The sequence below is a fragment of the Podarcis liolepis genome (genome assembly GCF_965112155.1).
Source record: "Podarcis liolepis genome assembly, chromosome: 13".
In the NCBI taxonomy this organism is placed as follows: Eukaryota; Metazoa; Chordata; class Lepidosauria; order Squamata; family Lacertidae; genus Podarcis; species Podarcis liolepis.
Genome location: NC_139573.1, coordinates 31830691 through 31851799, shown reverse-complemented (window position 1 = coordinate 31851799; position 21109 = coordinate 31830691). Strand labels below are relative to the sequence as shown.

The window sequence follows — 21109 nt, the reverse complement described above, 5'->3', positions numbered from 1 at the left end:
TATGCAGAAACTGCCTTCTTGACCATTGGACCCACCATTATTCTTATCCCCTCAGTCTTCTGAGCCTGTCTTCACATGCTGGGGAAGTCCCTAACTCACCAAGGATTTGAGACCCATCAACTACCCTCACCTGGTTTAGCCAGCCAGTTGAAGCTGTTACCAGTGTGTAGCCACTGCTACGTGCTGACAGCTTCTAGGAGCCACAAATGAGAACTGAGTACAGAGTGGAGACCAAAGGTGGACAAACCACACCAGAAGGAGCACAACGTGTTCCCCACCAGAGATACCATCCCTCCCCTAACACCCCACACAACTCCCACTAACCCTCAACAATTGATCATAGTGGCTAGGGCTGATGGGAGCTAGAGTGCAGCAGCATCTGGAAGGCCACAGGTTTCCCACCCCTATTCCTAGTCCAGTGCTATCAACTCCCAGCTGGCCAGGGTATCAGACAGGGGTCTCTTTCAGCCATGCTACTGGATAACCTTTTCTTTTTGGAAACTGCAGATGTTAGAGATTGGACCTGTGACCTTCTGAATCCAGAACATGTGCTTTGCTAGGCGATGGCCTCTTTCCATTTATTTATGGTCCTTTTAGGTTTATTAACTGCATTAGTCACCCCAGCAATGTCCACAGAAATGCTAAATATGGTCAATGCAAATAAAGGATCTTTATCTTGCTACTATAGAAAAGACACAGATGCCAGTGAGAAATAACTTAACCAAATGATCAGATCTTAGTATTTCTAATAATTAGTAATTCTTGCAAAGATGATGTGAAATTAGCATTAGAATTAAAGGTAAAGGTAAAGGGACCCCTGACCATTTAGGTCCAGTCGTGACTGACTCTGGGGTTGCGGCGCTCATCTCGCTTTACTGGCTGAGGGAGCCGGCGTACAGCTTCTGGGTCATGTGGTCAGCATGACTAAGCCGCTTCTGGCGAACCAGAGCAGCACACGGAAATGCCGTTTACCTTCCGGCCAGAACGGTACCTATTTATCTACTTGCACTTTGATGTGCTTTTGAACTGCTCGGTTGGCAGGAGCTGGGACCGAGCAATGGGAGCTCACCCCGTCATGGGGATTTGAACCGCCAACCTTCTGAGCAGCAAGTCCTAGGCTCTGTGGTTTAACCCACAGCGCCACCCATGTCCCTCGAGTATTAGTATTACCCTCATGTTAATATTAACCTAATGTATTGAAGATGCTATGGCTGAAATGGTTCCATGTCCCAGCTTACCAAGTATGTTCCTGAGTGATGTCAATTTTGATCTAGGATTTCCTGGTTCATAGCTCACTAGGCTGTACTGCAGTGCCACATTTTAAACCTAGGATTGGGTAGCTCTTATTGATCTCCAAGTCCTATCAGCTCCAGCCAGCATAGCCAACAATTGGGGATGATGGGAGTAGTAGTTCAGAAACATCTGGAGGGACACAGGTTCTCCATCTCTGTTTAAAAACTAATACAGTTTTGTAAATGATAGATAGATGGATATAGATAGATAGATGATAGATAATTTGCTGTCAGTGCACAAGAATGCTTCTCCAAGAGGTTTTGCACTCATTCTAAAAATTGTTGCGTTATAAATTTCCCAGACGATCATTTCATTGCTCCAAATAAACTGTAAGATGCAATCCTGGATTGCTAGTGCAAAGGGCTCTTGAGAAAAACCCAAGCAGGGTTTCTTTGTAGAAGCACCATGCTGTTATATGTTGATTGGGAGCACAGGGATGAATTTGAGCCAAGATGCACTGAGCCTTTACTGCTGAACCTCTTGTTTCCTGTCTAAATTTTTGATCTGCTTCATCTCTAAGGCTGCTACAACATTAAAAAAAAAACAAAAAACCAACAACCCTGTCAAGCTAAAATAACCAGTTGTTGGTACATTTTTATTTCTTTTTTTCTGGTGCGTTTTTCAAAAAGTCTCAGCATAACTCTCAGCATAATCTACCTCACAGGAATGTTGTGAGAATAACATGGCATAACTGCACGGCTTGAGCTCCTTGAAAGAGGGGCAGTGATCAATTAAACCTGGCTCCTGTTTAACTCAAGGCATTAACCCTAGTCCAAACAAGAAAGCCTCACAGCTTTTTTTGAAAAGATGTTCAGATGAATGTTGGCGAACCTTCAAGATAAAGGAATTGCCCTGTCATGGACCTGCTACTGGGAATTCTCTGTTCATGCCCTAGGAGCTCAAAGATGGGGAACCTGTGCTTCTTCATGGCTTGGACACATAAACTGTTTTAATTGTCAAAGCTCTGCACTGGAAGCAATAATTTGAGAGTTCTTCTGATTATGTGCGGAGTAATTTTTCAGTGCCGCGGAATAATTGTTGTATGCCTCTTTCCTCTTCAACCACCTGCCTTCAGTATCAAAGCATACGCCACTATTTAAGAGGGAAAGTGTTCCTGATCTCACTGTGCTCCAATAAAACCAGTAGATATAGAACCCCTCAGAGGAGCACTACCACCTTGAAGAGCATGGGAAGGGTGAGCTACGGGCAAAGCTGGACTCCCTTTAGGGCTGAAGGTATTTAATGCATAAATAGTCTGAACGACTGTAATTTTGCATTTCCGCCTCATTAGCCAGATCAATATACAACAGTTACCCTTCACCTCAACTGCATCGTTAGCCTATCTGTGATTTGCCTGCTATTAAGTACTCTCTGGCTCTTGGCATGCAGCAGTTGGGGGCATGAGAGGGTGATAGAGGCTATAGTGGGCGGGCAAGGGAGGTGTGATACAGCTCAGACTATGATCAAAAATACCAGTTCAACTCTCAGTTGCAACCTGAAGCCAAAGGAGAGATGATTAAACCATTCAGATGGGCAGATGGTCTCTTTCTATGTTCTCTGCAGCACTTTGGACAGCACTACACATGTCATATTCTGGTTCCAAACTACAGGCCTTGGGTGCTAGTCAACGTTAGCTCCACTCAGAGTAGAGCCATTAAAATTAATATACACAACTAAGTTAGGGTACTTAATTTTGGTGTGTCTATTCTTGAGTAGGGCTTTTTGAACACAACCCTTTGCAGGGTCACCCGTCCACATCTTATATTTGCTGACCTATTATATAATTCCAGTGTATGCCTATCACTTTAATCCTTTTATGTAAGTCGTTTTGTAAAATTGGCCTGCAAAGCTGTATATAAATATCGTAAAAATGAATACATAAGGGTAAACTATCACAGAAAACACTGCCCTCCCCCTCAATCTAGTTGATGAAAGCTTCACTTTATAGTTGATCAGTGTGAACATGAGTGCACATCCTTCCTGCGTAAAGCCTTGAAAGATTTAGACTGACTGTTTTAGCATGGCCTTGTATCCAAGCCTGTGCTGGATTATTGGAGGATTGCGCTGGGGAAGATGCATAAACAGATTGGTGGCGAGAGAGAGAGAAGAGAGAGCGAGAGAGAGAGAGAGAGAGAGAGAGAGAGAGAGAGAGAGAGAGATGGAGGGATGCAACAGTTCCTGAAGTTCTGTGACACGTTACTGTGACCAAGAAACTAAATGGAGGATAAGCATATGCAGAGATAGGAGGCAGAAGCTTATATAACAGAAGCTTATATAAGCAGATGTGAGAAAAGGTATAAGCCCTGTGGGATTGGGCCACTGAGTGCAGAGAACAAGCTTAACTAGCATCCCAGTGACATCTCCAAATCAGTGTTCGAAACTCCCATTGTTCTAGGCGCACTTTGTGACAGGGAGTTTCATTAGCGCAAGCAGTTTCTGAGCTCTAGGTGCAGTACTGTGCCTAAGATTTCATATTAAAACTGCAAAGTGGAAGGAAATGAGGACCTTTTCCTGCCAATTCCAACTACTCTCTGAAGACTGGAGAAGAGGCCCTCTTAAGAATATTAGGGGGATGGGCAGGGGAAGGACTATACCGTGTGAAAAATGAACATAATATTTTAGCTGCAGTTCATTCATTTTCAGCTTTGTGTTCTTGTTATTTAAAAAAGTGTGCTTAGACATTCCATTGTTGCGCCCATAACCTAGGTCCTAGTTTTCATATCTCAGTTTCTAACATTGCTCCAAATGCTTCCTCTTTATATTCTCCCACATCAGTGCATGGCAACCTTTCACTCCCATTGGAGAAAATGAAGCCCAGCATTTTGGGGCTCTCTAGCATTGAGGCCAAATCCTGTCTGCCACCTTTGATGCACAGTGGCCTGACCCTCCCTGGCAGAGATTCAAACATGGTGCAATGTAACTGTGTGTAAAACTCCCAGAAATCATTGCAACACACAAGCCCCCTCCCTCCACATGTCCACATGTAACTTTATAAATGAATGACTATGGGTCAAAGTTAAGCGCATTTAAGCCTCATGCATTTAAAGAAGACACATTTAAACTTGTGCTTTAAATCACCATTTCAAGTCAATGGGATTTAAAAGTGCTCTGTGACATTTCTTGGGTTTTTCCCACATTGCCTGTTGTCTGCCCTGCCTTGGTGTAATCAAGGAGATGTGGAGGGTGGCATTTACACCTGTCCCCACTGGCCTGTGCGCCACACACTCTGGGCTCCACCCACCCCATGCATGAAAGAGTAGTTTTTCTACTTTCCAAGTGTACGATTCAAGAAGAACAAACCCAGTGGGGACAGCTGGTCCCCAGCAGGTTCGTGCTGAGGGGGAAAATGTGCCCTGGGAGGAGTTGGCTTGGCAAGCTCTGAATGCCCCCTGCACCACCCCAATATTTCCTGGCCTGCCTGCAAACACCACCTTTATAATTAGAAGCTCCTTGCCTGCTGGGCCCTCTGTAGAGATCAAATGCTTCCCTTCAGCGCCAACATCCTACAGCCGCGTGTCTGCACGGAATACAAAGCACCACTTAACAGTTGCGCCTCATGCTCTGCATGAAAAGCTCCTGGAAACATGGCCTTTCTGCGGAGCTGATAATCAAGGGACTTGTTGCTTGGGGAATGCAGAAAGCCTTGCGGTGTAGAAAGAAAAGAGCGGGCGAAACCAATCATACGGCATCCTTTGTTGAAATGCCTGGTTCAAAAAGGGGAGGGAATTGAAATGAGAACCAGTTCCTCATGTGTTGGAGAGAGACTGTTCTGTAAGCACATGGGGATAGCGGGCTCCCATCAGGGGGCCATGCCTGGATGCCGCACAGGCCCATTGTATGCTTATGGCCATTTCTGTCTGCCCTGTCACACTTCACAGAGGTTTCTGTGGGTGGTGGCTAGATTTCTCCTCCTGGCTCCTTTTGTGAAGGAAGTCTCCCCTGATTAAACCTATCCTGTCTGGCTGTTGTTACAAATTTTAATTTGTTTATTTATTCATTTTAACCCACATTTAGGTACCTTTCATATTGGAAGGTGCATAGCATATTTTAGATATGTTTCAGATATTCCAGACATCTCAAATATGTATTACAGCCATTTTAAAATACTTTGTATGTTCTGATATTTTTACCTGTATGGTTATTGTTTCTATTTTGTTTGGGTCTTTGAATACATAATAAGGAGATTAAATTGCCACTGTGAACATCTTTCTTCTTACATGATTGTGAGACGCACCTCTCAGCCCCCTCACCTCTCTCCCTCCCCAACACACACTCTTGGTCACTCTCAACCTGGGGCAGCTCCCTTGTCCCAATGCTGGGATAACTCATTGGCCTTTCCTCGTTGACAAGATTTAAAGAGGTTAAATAGTCACTGTGAACATTGGCACCAGTGCTGTTTCCAGGACTCTTGAACAGTTGATTTTAGCGGGTCCCTTTCCCTGTGTGCACCCACTTCCTCTTCCTCGGCACTGTTGATGCAGTCCATTCATCTGTCTCTCTTTTTCCCTCTCTAGGCCCAGTACATACTGCCACTGCCCTAGGAGAGAGATTGGACAAGGTATGCAGTGGTTGGTGCTCTTCTCATTACCTCCTCACTTGGCAACACCTATTTAAAGTGCATGGCTTCCTGCAAAGAATCCTGGGAACTGTGCTTTCCACCTTCACAAAGCTTCAGTTCCCAGTATCCTTAACAAGCTACCGTTCCCAGGATTCTTTGCAGGAAGTCATGCACTTTAAATGGGGATTTAGTCTGCTTTAAATAGATGGTGTGGATCTGGAAGGCATAGCAAGGAAGAGGAGCAGCACCAGGACTGATAGTGGGCCCTTGACTGGGGTGTGGGCCATGAACCCAAACCACTGGTGCAGAATTTGGCAGCCAGTTGCTCACTGGGACAAGACAGTTTGAACATATTACACCGATCCTGGCCAGGCCACAAAGTTTCCAGGCCAAATTCAAAGTGCTGGTTTTGACCTGTAAAGCCTTAAACGGCTCAGGACCTCATACCTCAAGGATTGCCTCTCTCCAAAAAGTAAATGTGCATGAAAGGTCAGCTGAGCATGTGCAGGGTACTGGGAACTGCCAGCCTTTATGCATACCTGGGATAAATTAAGGAGAGCTTCTAGACTGGGGGGTGAACTTTGAACTAATTACTGACAATGGTATTCCCCACTCCCAGGCCCTACTTTTTAACCCAGAATACCAACCTCTCAATACTGTACTGTCTTGTTGCTGCTCTGTTGCATGAGGAATGAGACTATCTGACCCAGTGAGACCTTTCCTTGTGGTAATGGACCATCAAGTTAATCACCAACCAGCAGTGTGGCCTGGAGAAAAGTGCCCCTTCTTTCCATTATGCTCTTCAATTTGCTGTCATTATCCTTGCTGGGGAGCATGCAGTGAGTTTCCTGCCCACAGAATTAATCGGCTTTTATAAGAACAGCACAGATTGATCTCGCCGCTGGGAAAAAATTGTTTTTACACCAGAAACCATGTAGTGTAGTAGAGACCCTGGTTGGGGTGCAGCATGTGTGTGTGTTGTGAGAAACTGCGTCCTAAAGCATAAACTTCACAGATGAGAGATCTCTGGTGAATAGATTTGTGGGGACCTATAGTCTGAGATCCCTGTTGAAAAGAGATGATGCCTGCTCTGATTGTTTGGCTCAGTCTTTCTCTCAGTCGCTTCTCCTCTGAGACTCTGTGATAATCATTAATGTTTATATTTCCTAACAATTTGTTCCCTATTGCCCCCCTGCTGCCTCCTTTTTTATCCTCTCCTCATTACTCCACTTTTTCATTTTGCCATTATCTTGCCTAAGAAATCTGAATAGGGTCAAAGTGTGCTAATCCTTTAATAGTTTCAGATGTCAGTCACGTTTTTTATTTTATTTTATTCTCTTTGAACTCTCTCTGAGCTTTCTAACCAAATATGTTTAAGCCAGTAGCCCCTGTCATTCTTTGGTTCAGAATATAATGGTCTAATGTGCAACTCCCTCAAATGAGATATTGTAGAGTTGGGAAAGGTTCAGGAAATGGCAACCGGAATGATCAAGGGACTGGAACCATTCCCCTATCAGGAAAGGTAACAACAGGCTTTACAGTTTAGAGAAACGTCGAGTAAGAGGTGACATGATAGAGGTTTATAAAATCAGGCATGGCATGAAGAAAGTGGATAACATTACAACTCATGGACATCCAATGAAGCTGTATGTTTGAAGATTCAGGACAAATAAAAGAAAATTCCACTTACACCCCAATATGTCATGGACTGGCTGGACACAGAGGAATGGTGGGAGGCACCAGAAACAGGAGAGGAGGGGAGTCAGGAGACAGAGATGAGGCAGGCTGCTGAAGAATCCATGGAGCCTCCTCTTCCTGCTGCAAGCAGCTCCCCTCCCTCCTGGTCTTCCAGAACACCCAGAAAAATGAAGAGGGCAGAGCAATGAGAGGCAAAATGACAAAGCCTTAGACTGCTGTGGGAAGGACCTGAGGGAAGAGCCTTAGAGAGTGGTGGAAAGGCAGGGACCTTCAGTCCTCACAACTGCTTCATTGGGACAAGACCTACTGGGAAGAGTTGCTGTGACCACTAGGACTGAACTGTGTTTGTTTCTTTGAATAAAGAGTTAACTTCACTGACACTGAGTGCTTTGTTGTTTCATTGCTGACCTACACCTGACTTGAGCTCCTGACAGTATATAACAGAACTCTGGAATTCGCACCTTCAAGAGGTAGTGATGCCCACCAAGTTGAATAGCTTCGAAAGAGATTAGACAAATTAATGGAGGATATGGCTATCAGTGGCTACCAGCCTTGATGGATATGGTCTGCTTGCACAGTTGGAGGCTGTAATGCTTCTGAAATACAGTGGCTGGAAGCAGCAGGAGGGGAGAGTGCTGTTGCGCTCAGATCCTGTCTGAGTGCTTCCCATAGCCATCTGGCTGGTCACTTTGGGAACAGGAGAGAGAGGGTGTTCTAAAATACTATAATAATGTAATGTTTACCCTGTGAAGGGAGGGGACAGTCTGACTGGGGTAGGGCCCTGTTGTTGTTTTTGCCTGCCCTCTTTGCATATAGTGCCAGTTCAACCATAGAATCAATTTCCTAGTGGGATGGCAGGCTCTCTTTTACTGGAGGTCAAATAGGCTGTTTAACAGAGGCTTGTGGGCAGCCATCTGTTGGGAATGCTCCAGTTATGGATTTCCTAGAAGATTCCATTAATTCTATTGTTCTTTTCTAGTTTTGGAGCCAGGCTGGGAGAAAGGACTGCAGAATGGGAGGGGAAGGTTCACTTCTCCTTACCTGTACCCCCCCCCCACTTTTTGTCACCCACCCACACCTCTTTATCAAGGAACAAGGCAGGCATGCAAATAAGCAAAATTGCCAGTCAATCCCTAGGTCTAACTCCAGGTGCCTTGAATGTTGCCACTAGAGACTATCAAGATGGCGATGGAGGCTTTGGTTTGGTCCATTGATTTATACAAGAATATGACAATGATGGCCCGTGGCTGTCATGCAGGTTCTTAGGCTTTGCAACCGTATAGCTAAAAAAACAAGTTACAGATCTAACCAAACTCACAGAATTTTTTAGGAAGTGAACATAATGCTCAAAAACTCAAAAAAGGCCGAATAAATGGTTAAAAAAATAGATCACAATTTGTCTGCATCGTTTTCAAGCTGTCTTGTATGTGATCTCTCAGCCCATCTCTTTTCTCCCTTGAAGCAGAGACATGATGCAAACATGCAACTTACAGCAAAAGCCTCAGGGCCTGATTATAGGGGAAGCTTGTGAACAGCCTGCTGTTGCTGTTGTTTAATCTGAAAAGCAGCACTGAAGGCTCTGATCAGGAGCCGAAGAGCAGTGGGAGGCCAAGGCTGCTTAACCCTTTTCTCACTCAAAATGTGTCTCCCCATCTACTTCCCTCATAACTTGTTTGCTGTGATGAGAAGCAAAGCTTGAGGAGGGCAATTTTGAGATGATAAACCATGGGAAGAAAAAGGGTTAAGTAGTCCCTCTTTCCTGCCATCCCTTCTCATGGCTCATTTTCTGTTACAATCAGTCAGTCATGAAAGGTCTGAAAACTGTTCAGGTATCTCCCCACATAATCTACTCGTTTGTCCATCAATTGACCCCATCAGTACCCAATATCCATTCCAGCCCAAGGAGGTCTCAGGGTAGGACTGGCAGGAGATCAGGTTTCCTCTTGCAAATGTTTTCCTCCTTTCTGACCTCTGCCCCCAGCAACAGCATCTGATTCCTGGCTAAGCCTCCCACTCAAGCATCCTCCTTAGGAACACAACACAAGTATTCATGGTTTTAATTATTAATCTTCGGAAAACAAAGAGAGATTCATTAAAGTATGTTGCTTGCACAACGGAGACCTAAGATGATTCTCCCCACTCAACAATTAGTTGTTGAAACAGAGAAATAAAAGTATTATTAGGATTTGTCCTGCTTATTTATTTATGGGGCTTGTATAAACACTCTATCTTACTGATGGGTGCTTGTGCCTTGGCTAAATGGGGAAAAACACAAAGCAAGGCATACGTTTCTATGGTGGTTCACAGCCAGGCAGATGTTTAGGATTTAATTGTTTTAACAACCACATATTATTTCTAGGCTTCCCCCTTGCTCCCCAGCACCCCACTCTTCCCTACCCCCCTTCCATACACACATTTCTCACCCCCTCTATTTGGGAAGTGTGGCCCTGTATGCAGATATCTAAGAAGCCTCAATGGTGGGGGAGGGAGAGACACAGTAAGAAAGTGGTTCTTTTGAAGACAGAGATCCCCTGCCTTTGCAAAAACCTGGGTGTCAGAAAAACCTCATCCTCCCCTCCAATCTGCCCCCCAAAGGGCAGGGGCATAGGGCAGTGCATACTCTTTGCCTTAATTATCTCAGGGAACAAAAGTGACAGACAGCACAACACAAGCTGCAACCCAGAGTCCCACCCTACCCCCATTTCCCCAAATGCTTCTGTGAAAAGTGAGACTGTTCCTTCATGGCTGAAGTGATCCTGGGGGGCGTGTTGGTGGTGCAGGAATTGACATCTTCATGCCCAATTTCCCCCATGCTTTCTTCCATGAGGAACTTTGTGGTGGCTGCACCCACCCGAAGCAAATTATTTACAGATAATTACTTCTGTAATTTTATTTGCAAATTGAAAGCCAGCTTTGGATAACCTTTTAGGACACTTACCATCATCTTAGGTTGGGGAGGGGGTGAATGAAAGGGAGGGAATCAAATTAAGTCATGTAATTTCACACACACACACACACACACACACACACACACACAGCATGGACCGCAGTCTTTTAAACTCTACTATTTATGTGATAATTCTGACTATGGATACCCCTTCTGATCTTTGCAGTGGGCATTGCATGGGCCCAGACAAGTGTATGAGAGAGAAGATGGACACAGAGTATGAACAAATGCACATGCATGAGTCTCTGTTCCATTCTGACTTCCAGCAGGAGCCCCCAGAGCTCTCCTGCTCCTGACCCAAGGACAATGCAGTCACTCTAGTAGCTAAGGTTGGAGTTGCAGGACCTTGGAGAGTTCTAGATGAGCAATTTGTTTTCAGGCTCTGGAGTGCAAATGAGGCTTTCCATGCCTTCATGCCCAGGCTATTGTTTTAGGTCCTGCCTCTTTTCATTGGAAGTGGTGGGAGTAACCTGGAGTCCAGTGCTCCATCTTTCCCCCATCATTGCCCCCTTACCTTGTTGTTTGTCCTGGTCATCCAGCAATGGGGAGCATGGGGACCCAGATGAGAAGGCGAATGGTTAGTTAGTTGGGGCCTTGAGACTCAGGGTTTTCTTAGGGTGCTTTGGGATCCCTCCCTCCCTCCCTCCCAAACCAATAATTATAAGAAGAGGAGGGGGAACAATTTGAAATGTATAGCAGGGTCCACAATCCTACACAGCAGTGGCTGAGGTTAGGGAGAGGTGGGAAGAAATTTTAATAGCCTAGATCCTGTGTTTTTCTACATATAGCATAGATGTCTCCCCATGCCTACTTCTCATTGAGGTGGTAAACTTGTGCTTGCACTGCAAACTGATGTTGGGTTCTCCTCCGCCTTCTGTGTCTCCTGATGATCCATACGTCTGCCACAGTGAGTCATCTGTACCAGACATTTTTACAGAAGAAGAACTGAACGATCTTGTTCATGATCTAGAGCTGTCCAAGGCCAAAGAGGAGTTACTGGAATCAAGACTTCAACAACGGAATCTTCTTAAGGAAAGTGTCTGGGTGACTTCATTTCACGCCTGTCATGAGCAGTTTGCACCTTACTTCAGAAAGAAAGGTGACTTTGTGCTACAATGTAGATGGCCTGATGAATGTCCCCGGAATCACACATAACTAGCAAGAATGGTGACTATTCACAGATTCCTCGAAATTCAGTCTCAAGGCGGTATTGCTGCATAATGGAAACAGACCTCCATCCATTCCAGTCAGACATACTATCTACATGAAAGGAACCTATGACAACCTAAAACAGCTGTTAGTCTGTCCTCAATTCAGCAGGTTTGGCTGGCATCTCTGTAGTGACTTGAAGGCAGTGACAGTGTTGATGGGTCTGCAGCTGGAATATATGAAGTACTGCTGTTTCTTATGTGAATAGGGCAGCTGAGGAAAGACTTTGCACTATGTGAAAAGAGACTGGCCTCAGAGGAAATTTCTGAAGGTCAGAGAGAAGAATGTGTAACACCCAGCACTGACAGAAACACACAATATCCCACTACTGCCCTGCTGCTACCCAACACCTCAAACTCAGTCTAGTGAAAAACTTTGTAAAAGCCATGGACTGGACTGGATCAGCTTTCAAGTACCTGCCTGACAAATTCCCTCGACTCAGTGAAGTGAAAATTAAAGAGGGAGTTTTTGTGGGTCCTCAGATCCACAAGCTCTTCAAAGACAAGATGTCTGACAGCCTAATTCAGGGTGATGAGAAATAAGCTTGGGGTGCATTTCGTCTGGTGTCAACTGATTTCCTCAGGAATGTCAGGGCAGAAAGCTACAAAGGAACATGTTAAAGATCTACTTTCTTCATTCCCACTTGGATTTCTTCCATGACAACTGTGGTATGGTTAGTGATAAGCATGGTGAATGTTTTCATCAGTATATTGAAACAATTCCAGGGAAAGCAATCCACCTCCCTGTTGGCCGAATACTGTTAGATGCTCACCAGAGATGATCCATAGCAGCTATACAAGCAACAGGCAAAGCGGTGTCAGATGTAGAAGCTGGCTTTTACTGGTGCATGTCATATGTATGTTTTCTTCAATTATATTCTAAACTATTGTGGATCCCTAAGAAACAGTAGCCAATTTTGTGTTTTCATTATCATATTCATGTTCAGCACCTCAAAATGTGTTGTGCAGTTATTGCTCTGAACTGTATTGTTCCAAAACTTAATGGATGCAGATCATCTCTGAGCAAAGATTCTCTTTAAGATGCCCTTCTCTGTCTTTTATAAAATTAGTTATTTAGCTACAGTGTGTACCTTGGGGGGTGGGGGGATCTGTTCCAATAAAGGCAATTTTCCAGCAAAGATCAACAGCTACTTTGGCTGTCTTCAGTAGATTTATCACCATTTATAACCCTGCTTCTTCTACTTTCCACTTTGGCTGTGTGCATGTGCATGCTGTGATTTGATGAAAGGTGGACATGTTCCCTCTCTCTGTCGTGTGAATACTTTAATGCCATTGGAAGCACTCACTCTAATAGCTTAAGATGGGAGTTGTTTTTTCTGGGGTCATGAAAACGTTTACAAAACATGTCTCCTCCCCCTCTCCCATAGTTTGGTACATCCCTGGTTATACAGTGCAACCACTACTGCATTCCTACTGAGCTATCAGTGAGGTGGACAGATTTGCTATACAACTGATCAGAAGAATAACTGGCATTGCATACTGTGCATTGTGGAAAAAGGAAGTGAGCCAAGCAATTTCAGGAGGAGACCATAAATGCGCTTTTTAACAAATAACATTTTAATTAACCTGTCGTAGATTGTCCTCCTGTAGAAGAGCTGTTCTTCTTAATTAAAACAGCAGTGATATTCCATAAAGGTTCCTCCCTCCCCCCCCACATTTGAGCAGTAGTGCTGGAATTATTTATAGCAGGTGTAATTTGACTTAATGGCACCGTCGCTTCTTTTATTGCTACATTGAGCTAGCAGTCCATTAGCTCTTAGCTTTGACTGTTGATTATTAATATTTATTATTGTTGCTGCTGTTATTTTCCAATTGTCCTTTAGTGTCCAAGGGACACATTCCGCTCAGTCATTTGTCCAGAAGTAAGTCCAGAATGCGTGCGTTGACTGCCAGATATGTACTCTAGACAGACGTAGCTGGAATGGGGCCTGGAGTTGTCCATTTTAATGAAATGCAGCTGTAGTGAGTAACCTCCCACTATTGGCATGTTATTAGGACCAGTCTTAGCAGTAGGCAAGCTTTGGAGTGGCTAACTAGGACAGCAGTCTGTAAAGGTAAAAGGCTTGGTGTAGGTGTGGGTGTCTGGGAGGAATGCTGCAAATCTGGCTGTAGGGGATTTTGCGAGAGTTTCACTTTAAGTGAGGCCATAAGTCCTCTCTTTCTGAGGTCCTATTTTTCACAGACGTGGCATTCCATTGTCTGGGCTGGAGAACTGGAGGAGTGAATGTTGCTCCCTACACTGAGAAAACAAGATCCCTGCACAGATCCCTGCACAGATCCCTGCACAGAAAATGCTAGTATGTAAGGAAAAGGCATGCTATTTTTATCTAGAGACTTTGCAGTGGGCGGGCAGGGAGGTAGCTTGGAGAAGCATTCGCTCATGCCCCTCCATACAAAAATATGGATACATACAATCTTCATGTCCAGAGGCATCACTGAATATAGTTGCTTGAAAGCCATAGTAATTGAAAAGGGATATTGCTTTCCTTTCCTTCTGAGGGGCTTCTCAGATGCCTCTGGCTGCAAACAGGACGCTGGGTTGGAGGCCCGACTGGTCTCATCCACCAGGGCTCTTTTGCCCTATTGTGTAAGCCCCCAATTCATGTCTGTTTGCAGGAACCTTTTTTGAGGGGGGAGCGGGGGGAAGTGGGCTGGTTTCTCACCAATAGAGAGAGAGAGACATTGTGCACTGTGCCTCATCTCTCAGGATCTACAAATGTTAGAAAGGTACTCTTTATTTTAAAAGTAAATCTGGGAACTGGGGAATTCACCTTTCACCTGGGGAGGGGGAAAACGTTCCCTGCCTTTGGGAACCCTTGCCCCCAATGCACTTTGAAGTGTTATAATCCAGACAAAGGTTTGCCACTTCAAGGGAGAACTAAGCCGTCTTGTCTGTGAGTCCTGAAATATTGTTTAATTTGGTCGTGTACTTTCTGATGTCTTATTTATTCTTTATGACTACTTTTGTTATGTATATAATTATGGGTTTTTTTCATGTTGTAAGCTGCCTTGAACATGGTTTGAACTAGGGAAAAACAGCATACAAATAAAATGAGGTATGCATGTATGTAACTAGGCCAGAAATAGCAGAGAGACTTGAAGAGGTAGTCTGCTGGCCTGGAGCCCCAGCACTCCACCACACTTCAGCCAGATTCCACTAGCTGCATTGCCTGCACTGGTAATCACACACTGGGAAGCATGAGGACCTTGTTGTTAAGGGAATGGTGGTTCCTCAAGGGATTCTGGCTAAAGGGGTGCAGTCTCCAAAGGTCCCAGTTTGGCTCAAGGGAATCCAAGCTGACAAGCTCTCACTCAGTGTCAGGACCGAGTTCTGGGTTCGTCCCCTCTGTTGCTTGCACCTTTTGTCTCCCTGATCCAGCTGGTTCCTCCTCGATTGTGTCAACATTTCTGGCAACTGCTCAGGACCATGGCACCTGACACCTAGGGTAGCCATTTGTCCTACTTTAGAGAGGATGGTTCTCTGTTTGAAGGATTGCTCAGTCCAAGCCTAGAAGGGAAAGCAGAAGGAGCCCTAGAGTCAGCAGTCAGCCCCTGGACAGCACCTGGCATACATCAGGTTGCCAAGTTACAGCTATAGAAGCCGGAAGGCAGTGATTTCCGTCCCAAGCTTGTCTTCATCATAATCAGCACTGTTTCTGTTCTGCTGCACTTTGGTTGGCACCATATACCATGTTATTCATCCCACTGTCCACTATTTAATGTAGTTTATATAATTACTTGTATAATTTATGCAAGTTACACGTTTAATGTAATTAATGATGTAATTATTTCCACATCATTCATTACAATGCAATGGAAATGCAATTTAAATTTGGGGGGGGGGGGAGACACACACATCATCAATTATGCATAGTTTGCAGGCTGAGAACAACACTAGCAGCAAATACCAAATGGGGTATTGTCTCTCTGGACATGAGACAATTAAGTGAACACTGGCAATTTCTGTTTCCATCAGAATTCTCTGACATCGCTAGTCACAGCCTTCTCCACAATAGTGAGATGCATTAGATTTCTATTTAAATTATAGTAATTATTTCTGAATTTGTAATATGCACACACATACATCAGCACATGCAAATTTTATGTAAATCTCCCCCTCCCCTTGGTGATGTATTTTCCTTTTGTCAGAGTACTGGAGGTGGGCAGTGCATAAGTTCCTTACTGGCACCAGGCATACCTGTTTTGTCCTGTTTGTAACGTTTTAGAATGTGAGTGTTCTTTTGCTGGAATTATTTCCAAGTATGGAAATCTCAAAGACAGAAGCTGAAATATTTGACAACAATTTTATCCTGATTCTCTGCTCTGTCATTTATTTACCTTTGTCAAAAATTCCCAAACTGTGTGTCTCATCACAACTGACATGCCACAAGAGAACTGCTGGTGTGCCGCAATAAATAAATGAAAGGAAGGAAGGAAGCCTCCCATGAGATCAAGGTAACCTCTGATAGGAGGAGGCTGCCCCCCGCAGTCTTTGTGCAGTTCACACTCTTACAGTTTTGTCTCCTTCGAATAAATCTCCAGTGGGTGGAGAGAAGTCACCTTATTGCTTGTCAGACTTCAGCAGCACTCAGCATTATCTGCACCATTCTCCAGAGTTTCTTTTGGGGGTATTTCACAACCTTACCTGGAGACGATGGGGATTGCCCTTGGGATCTTTTGCATTCTGAACCTGTGCACTATCTCAGCCCTAGCAAATCACCTTCTCCCAGAGGAGTTTTTGCCTGTTGATTCTCTGCATTAGTCATTGCTCTGGTGTTACCTGCTTTGCAATCAGGAAGAACACTGATTCATGCAGAAAAATGGAGGTGGGGACCTCCTCTGTGGGCAAGTAATTTTTATTCTTAAACATTCTGTGGGTAATAAAAGCTATTCAGAAGTAATCCACTAGCATGCCTCCACATTTATTGGAGGGGGGAAAGTTTGCCTTAGCTTTCTGAAGTTTGGAAAACATGAGTGCTCAAATAGAGGCGCTTACACACACACACACACACCCTGCTGCTAACTGTAAGCCAGACTTGCAATTAGTAAGCAGATATATTAATCAGATAATTATATGCGTCAGTCGAGCTAAGCATTTTTCTTAAAGGGAATTCTGGGGGGTATAGAAGGGTGTGAAGGCAATACAAGATTTTTGGTTCGGTGCTCCCACTTAGGCCTCTGACTGACTGAGGGAAGGGGGTTAAACAGCACCCTTTCCCCCCTTCTCCTGCCTGAGCTCAAATTGCAAAGCAACTAGTTGAGCTCCGGAAAAATATTACTTGGCTTGCCCATTTTTAAGCCTTATAGGTTGGCAGTCTTAGGCCCTGAGCCAAATGCAGCCCTCTATTCTCTCTCCAGCTCTCATGACTCTCCCCAGGCCACAACCTGTCTCCCCAGGCCATGCCTCTCATTTGTCCTGCTCCATGCTCTCAAGTGTTTTTGCCTGGCTGGAACATATCCTTGACCTATGTGAGAATGCCTGTCGCTTGGCTGATGGAGAGAAGAGTATATGTAGGTAGTAGAAACCACTTGAGTTTGCTACAGCTGGAATGTAATCTGTTTTATAAAGATCAGAGTCATATCTATTGCTCTGCCCACCTTTTGCCTCTGGCCACACCCACCACTGGAATGCAACACCTCCACCCCAGAATGTTGCCATTGGGCTGGAAAAGCTGCTTCACCCCTTTCTTAAATATGACCAGTATCCAATTGCATGGTGATTGCTCTGTTATTTATTTATACATTTAAGGTATTTGTATATCACCCTAATCCTACAAATATACAGTAACTCACTTTTCCCCATCTCCACACACAGCCTCCCTTGTTCTCCATTGCTGCCATCTTGCCTTGAGCTGACTCTTATTCCTGATACAGATAGGTAGCCGTGTTGGTCTGCCATAGTCAAAATAAAAAAATTCCTTCCAGTAGCACCTTAAAGACCAACTAAGTTAGTTCTTGGTATGAGCTTTCGTGTGCATGCACACTTCTTCAGATACACACTGACTGGTTATTCCTGACTGGTTGCTGCTGCTGCCTACTGCTATGGCCAAGCAGGAGAAGTGGCATAGTGAGGAGAAAGTCAGCCAGAATTGATGGTGGAATCTGGTGGTGCTGCTAGTGCCATCATGGCCAATCAGGATGAAGAGCTGGCCCGGGTACTCTCCCTTCCTCCTCCCTGTTGAGCAGTGGCAGCTCTAAAGCTTCTCCTTCTTCAGCAGCACTTCATCGTAATCACCACCACTTCCTCCTCTTATTGTCACCTGTAGTTTGCAGGCAAGTGCCATCTGCTGGCAGCCATGCAAACTACTGCATGACGACCGATGAGTACAAATATATAGATAGATAATTGGTTTTTTAAAACTATTTTTACACACATAGTTGTCATAACTGTTTTTATATCCGTATATAACAGTTTTTATATGTGCAACTGTTTTGTATGTTTTTGTTGTAAATCACTTTGGGATGCCTCATAGGTGATTCATAAACAAAATAATTAGATAATATTATATAACCGTGAGGAAAGAATGTATTGTTTCCAAAATGCATGGGGAATGACAAATTTGGGACACTTTGACAACTTTCCCCTTGATTTGTTCCTTTAATAGTTAAAGCCAGCACCTTGGAACAAACCATTTCACAATGAGCCTAGAGAACACACCTGGTCAGCTGACAATATCAATGACATCCTCCCCTATGAGGGGAAGGACTGTTGTCACTTTGATGGAGCAGTTGGCTTCTGCTAGGCTGCTTCTTCTCAAGCCATTGTCTCCCCCTTTCATCAGCATTGGGGCCACACTTTCAAGCCAGGGTTGTTTTCCCCCAACCCACAAAAGTTACCTCCCATTTCATGGCCTCCCTCCCCGATTTCTACAGAGGAGGAAAAAACCTTGTGTATGTTTGTAAATAGTATTCGCTCCTCCATGCCTCTTTGCTGAACTAATAAAGTAAAGAATTACTCACATGACAATTTAGAACTTCAAAGCACTTAAGACACATTAACTAATTATCATCACAGCAGCTGTCAAAGCAGGATGTTCCATCTCGGTTTCTCTCACTAAGACAGAAGAAGAGAAGAAACTGTGAATTCCTGCTCTCTTCTGTTCCACCTCCCCTAAATACTTGGGAGGCCCTTTCTTGGGCTTTTCCTTTTTAAGATGAGAGGTGCATCCTGGGCCATAAGGACCATTCAAAGGGAAGGGAGAGGAATGTGCTTTTGAAGGGGCTCACGGTCACTGCCCCATTTCTATAGAGACGAATGACACTCAAAGACAGGTGAGAGATTTGATTCTGCTCAGAGGGCAGCAGAACTCAATTGAGGCCAGACTTCATTTGACTTTGTGAGCTATGGATCGATGGAGGGACGCTAAGCTCCACAGTGTGGCTTGGCAGCAGTTTGGGAAGAAATTCTCACTTTGCCTTGGCAGGTGTAGATAGTCAAGTGCCATATATAGCCCACTTTTCTCAGCCCTGATGTCTGCCCCTTCAAAGTAGCTCACAATTCTAGAATGCATGATATATACAATAAAAGCACCCACTCTCTCTTGAAAAACAACAACTAGCAACACTATCTGAAACACAACTGGCAATTTAAACTGCTCCACAGCTCACTGATGCTCAAGCAACAAGGTGGGCTGGCAGGCATCCCTGGGGAGGGAATTTTGCAGACACACTGCAGCAGCAGAGAAAGCCCTAATACAGAGTTGTTGAGGGTCATATTCCCTTTAGGTGTAGTGGACAAGGCCAGACCCAGTTGTGGGTGGGCTTTACAACACTGCGAGATTACATAGCTTTCCCCCATCTTCACACACACCACACATTTAAAGCACATGGCTTCCCCCAAAGAATCATGGAAACTGGTTTGTTAAGGGTGCATGGAATTGTAACCAAACTACGGTATCCTGGGTTCTTTGGGGAAACTCATGCGCTTTAAATGTGTGGTGTGTATACAGCCTCTCTCTTCCTCTTCAGGTCTCTCTCCTCCAAATCCAGTAGAATTAAAATGGATCTTCTTGAATTTGAATGGTTTAAATAGAGTCTCCTAAAACCATAATCAAATTGAGTTTTACATTGGTAGACTGCTCAGTTAAAATTAAAGATGCAATGCTTGTCAGCATCAGAAAAACATCAATCCAAGTTGCAGATCCTCATGGATCTTCATTATTTTTACATAGGACAGTAACAAAACTGCTAACTACTCGCAAGAACACATCTTTAGTCCCTGGAACCAGAAGTGGCCTATTATATGACAGAATATAATGTAAAAAAATACGAGAATCTAGGTTTTGTTTTATTAACAGTACCAGCCAGTTGTACATGAGCCTTTGTGTCTCTGACCTTTAGCTAGTTGTATTTTCTTTGTACACAAATAAGAAAAACAATTCTGAACTTGTGGGATGGGCTTTAATGGGTAAGAGAGGATATATTATTTGAAATTTATCCCTCTAGTCTCCCACATGTGTGGGTTGAACAAAGTTTCAAAGTCCCATCCTTCGCAGCAAAATTAATGCATAGCAATTAGGCTGCAAAGCCTCCTTTTGAGCAAGTCTAGCTGCAAAGTACACTGGCTTCTCCCTTCTTATCCCACTTAAAGAATCAGGCAACAACTTGCAAAGCAAGTTTAAAAATAAAATTTACTTACCGTACTTTATAATCATGCATTGGTTCACAGCAAAGGCAGCGGTAAAAACTATGCAGACAAAATACCTATATTTACAGTATAACCAACTTCAGGCACCTGGCTGAGATTAAACAAGCAGAGTCCTATCTGCATCCAACACTGGACAACGGAAGAGAGAGAAGAACAGGAAGTACTCTATGTTCCATCCTCTCCAAGAGAGGAGGGAGAAATAACATCACACAGAGCCCTCTCTACCAATTGTATTTCTGTGGGCTGAGTATCTGACTATCAGCAGTACAGCTCTGTGGTAGCCCCTTTTCATGCTAACTAGCAAGAATATGCATTTGTAGGGTCTGGCTGTTAATCTCCCACAGAACTTTTATAGACATCTAGATGTTGTTGTTCTAGGTTAAATCATATCCTATGCTTTAGACATCTGACTTTGAAATCTTATGCTGTCTTTTCATTGTGTATCTTGGGATTTCTGTTAAAAATGGGTTGTTATTTTTTATAACCCCCCCCAAAAAAAACTATTAAAAAGAATGAGGATCCCCAACAGTCCATGTTTTTTGTGACACTGAAGTTAACCATTGTATCCACAATTTTGATAGGTCAGTCAATGGAGACAGATGTGATCTCTGATCTGTTGGCAATTGGCAGGGGAGGGTGGAAACTATGAAAAAAATGAAGCAATTTCAGGAGGATCCATTTTACTTCTTCCATTGTGTGTGTGTGTGTGCATGTGCGTGCATGCATGCATGCATTTG

At 44.1% G+C, this 21109-nt stretch overlaps 1 protein-coding gene across 5 annotated transcripts in view; it reads left to right on the top strand.

Moving 5' to 3' along the window:
* The window catches only part of LOC310690604 (acid-sensing ion channel 2), a 375157-nt gene that overhangs the window by 100977 nt on the left and 253071 nt on the right, over positions 1-21109 (top strand). The window lies entirely within an intron of this gene.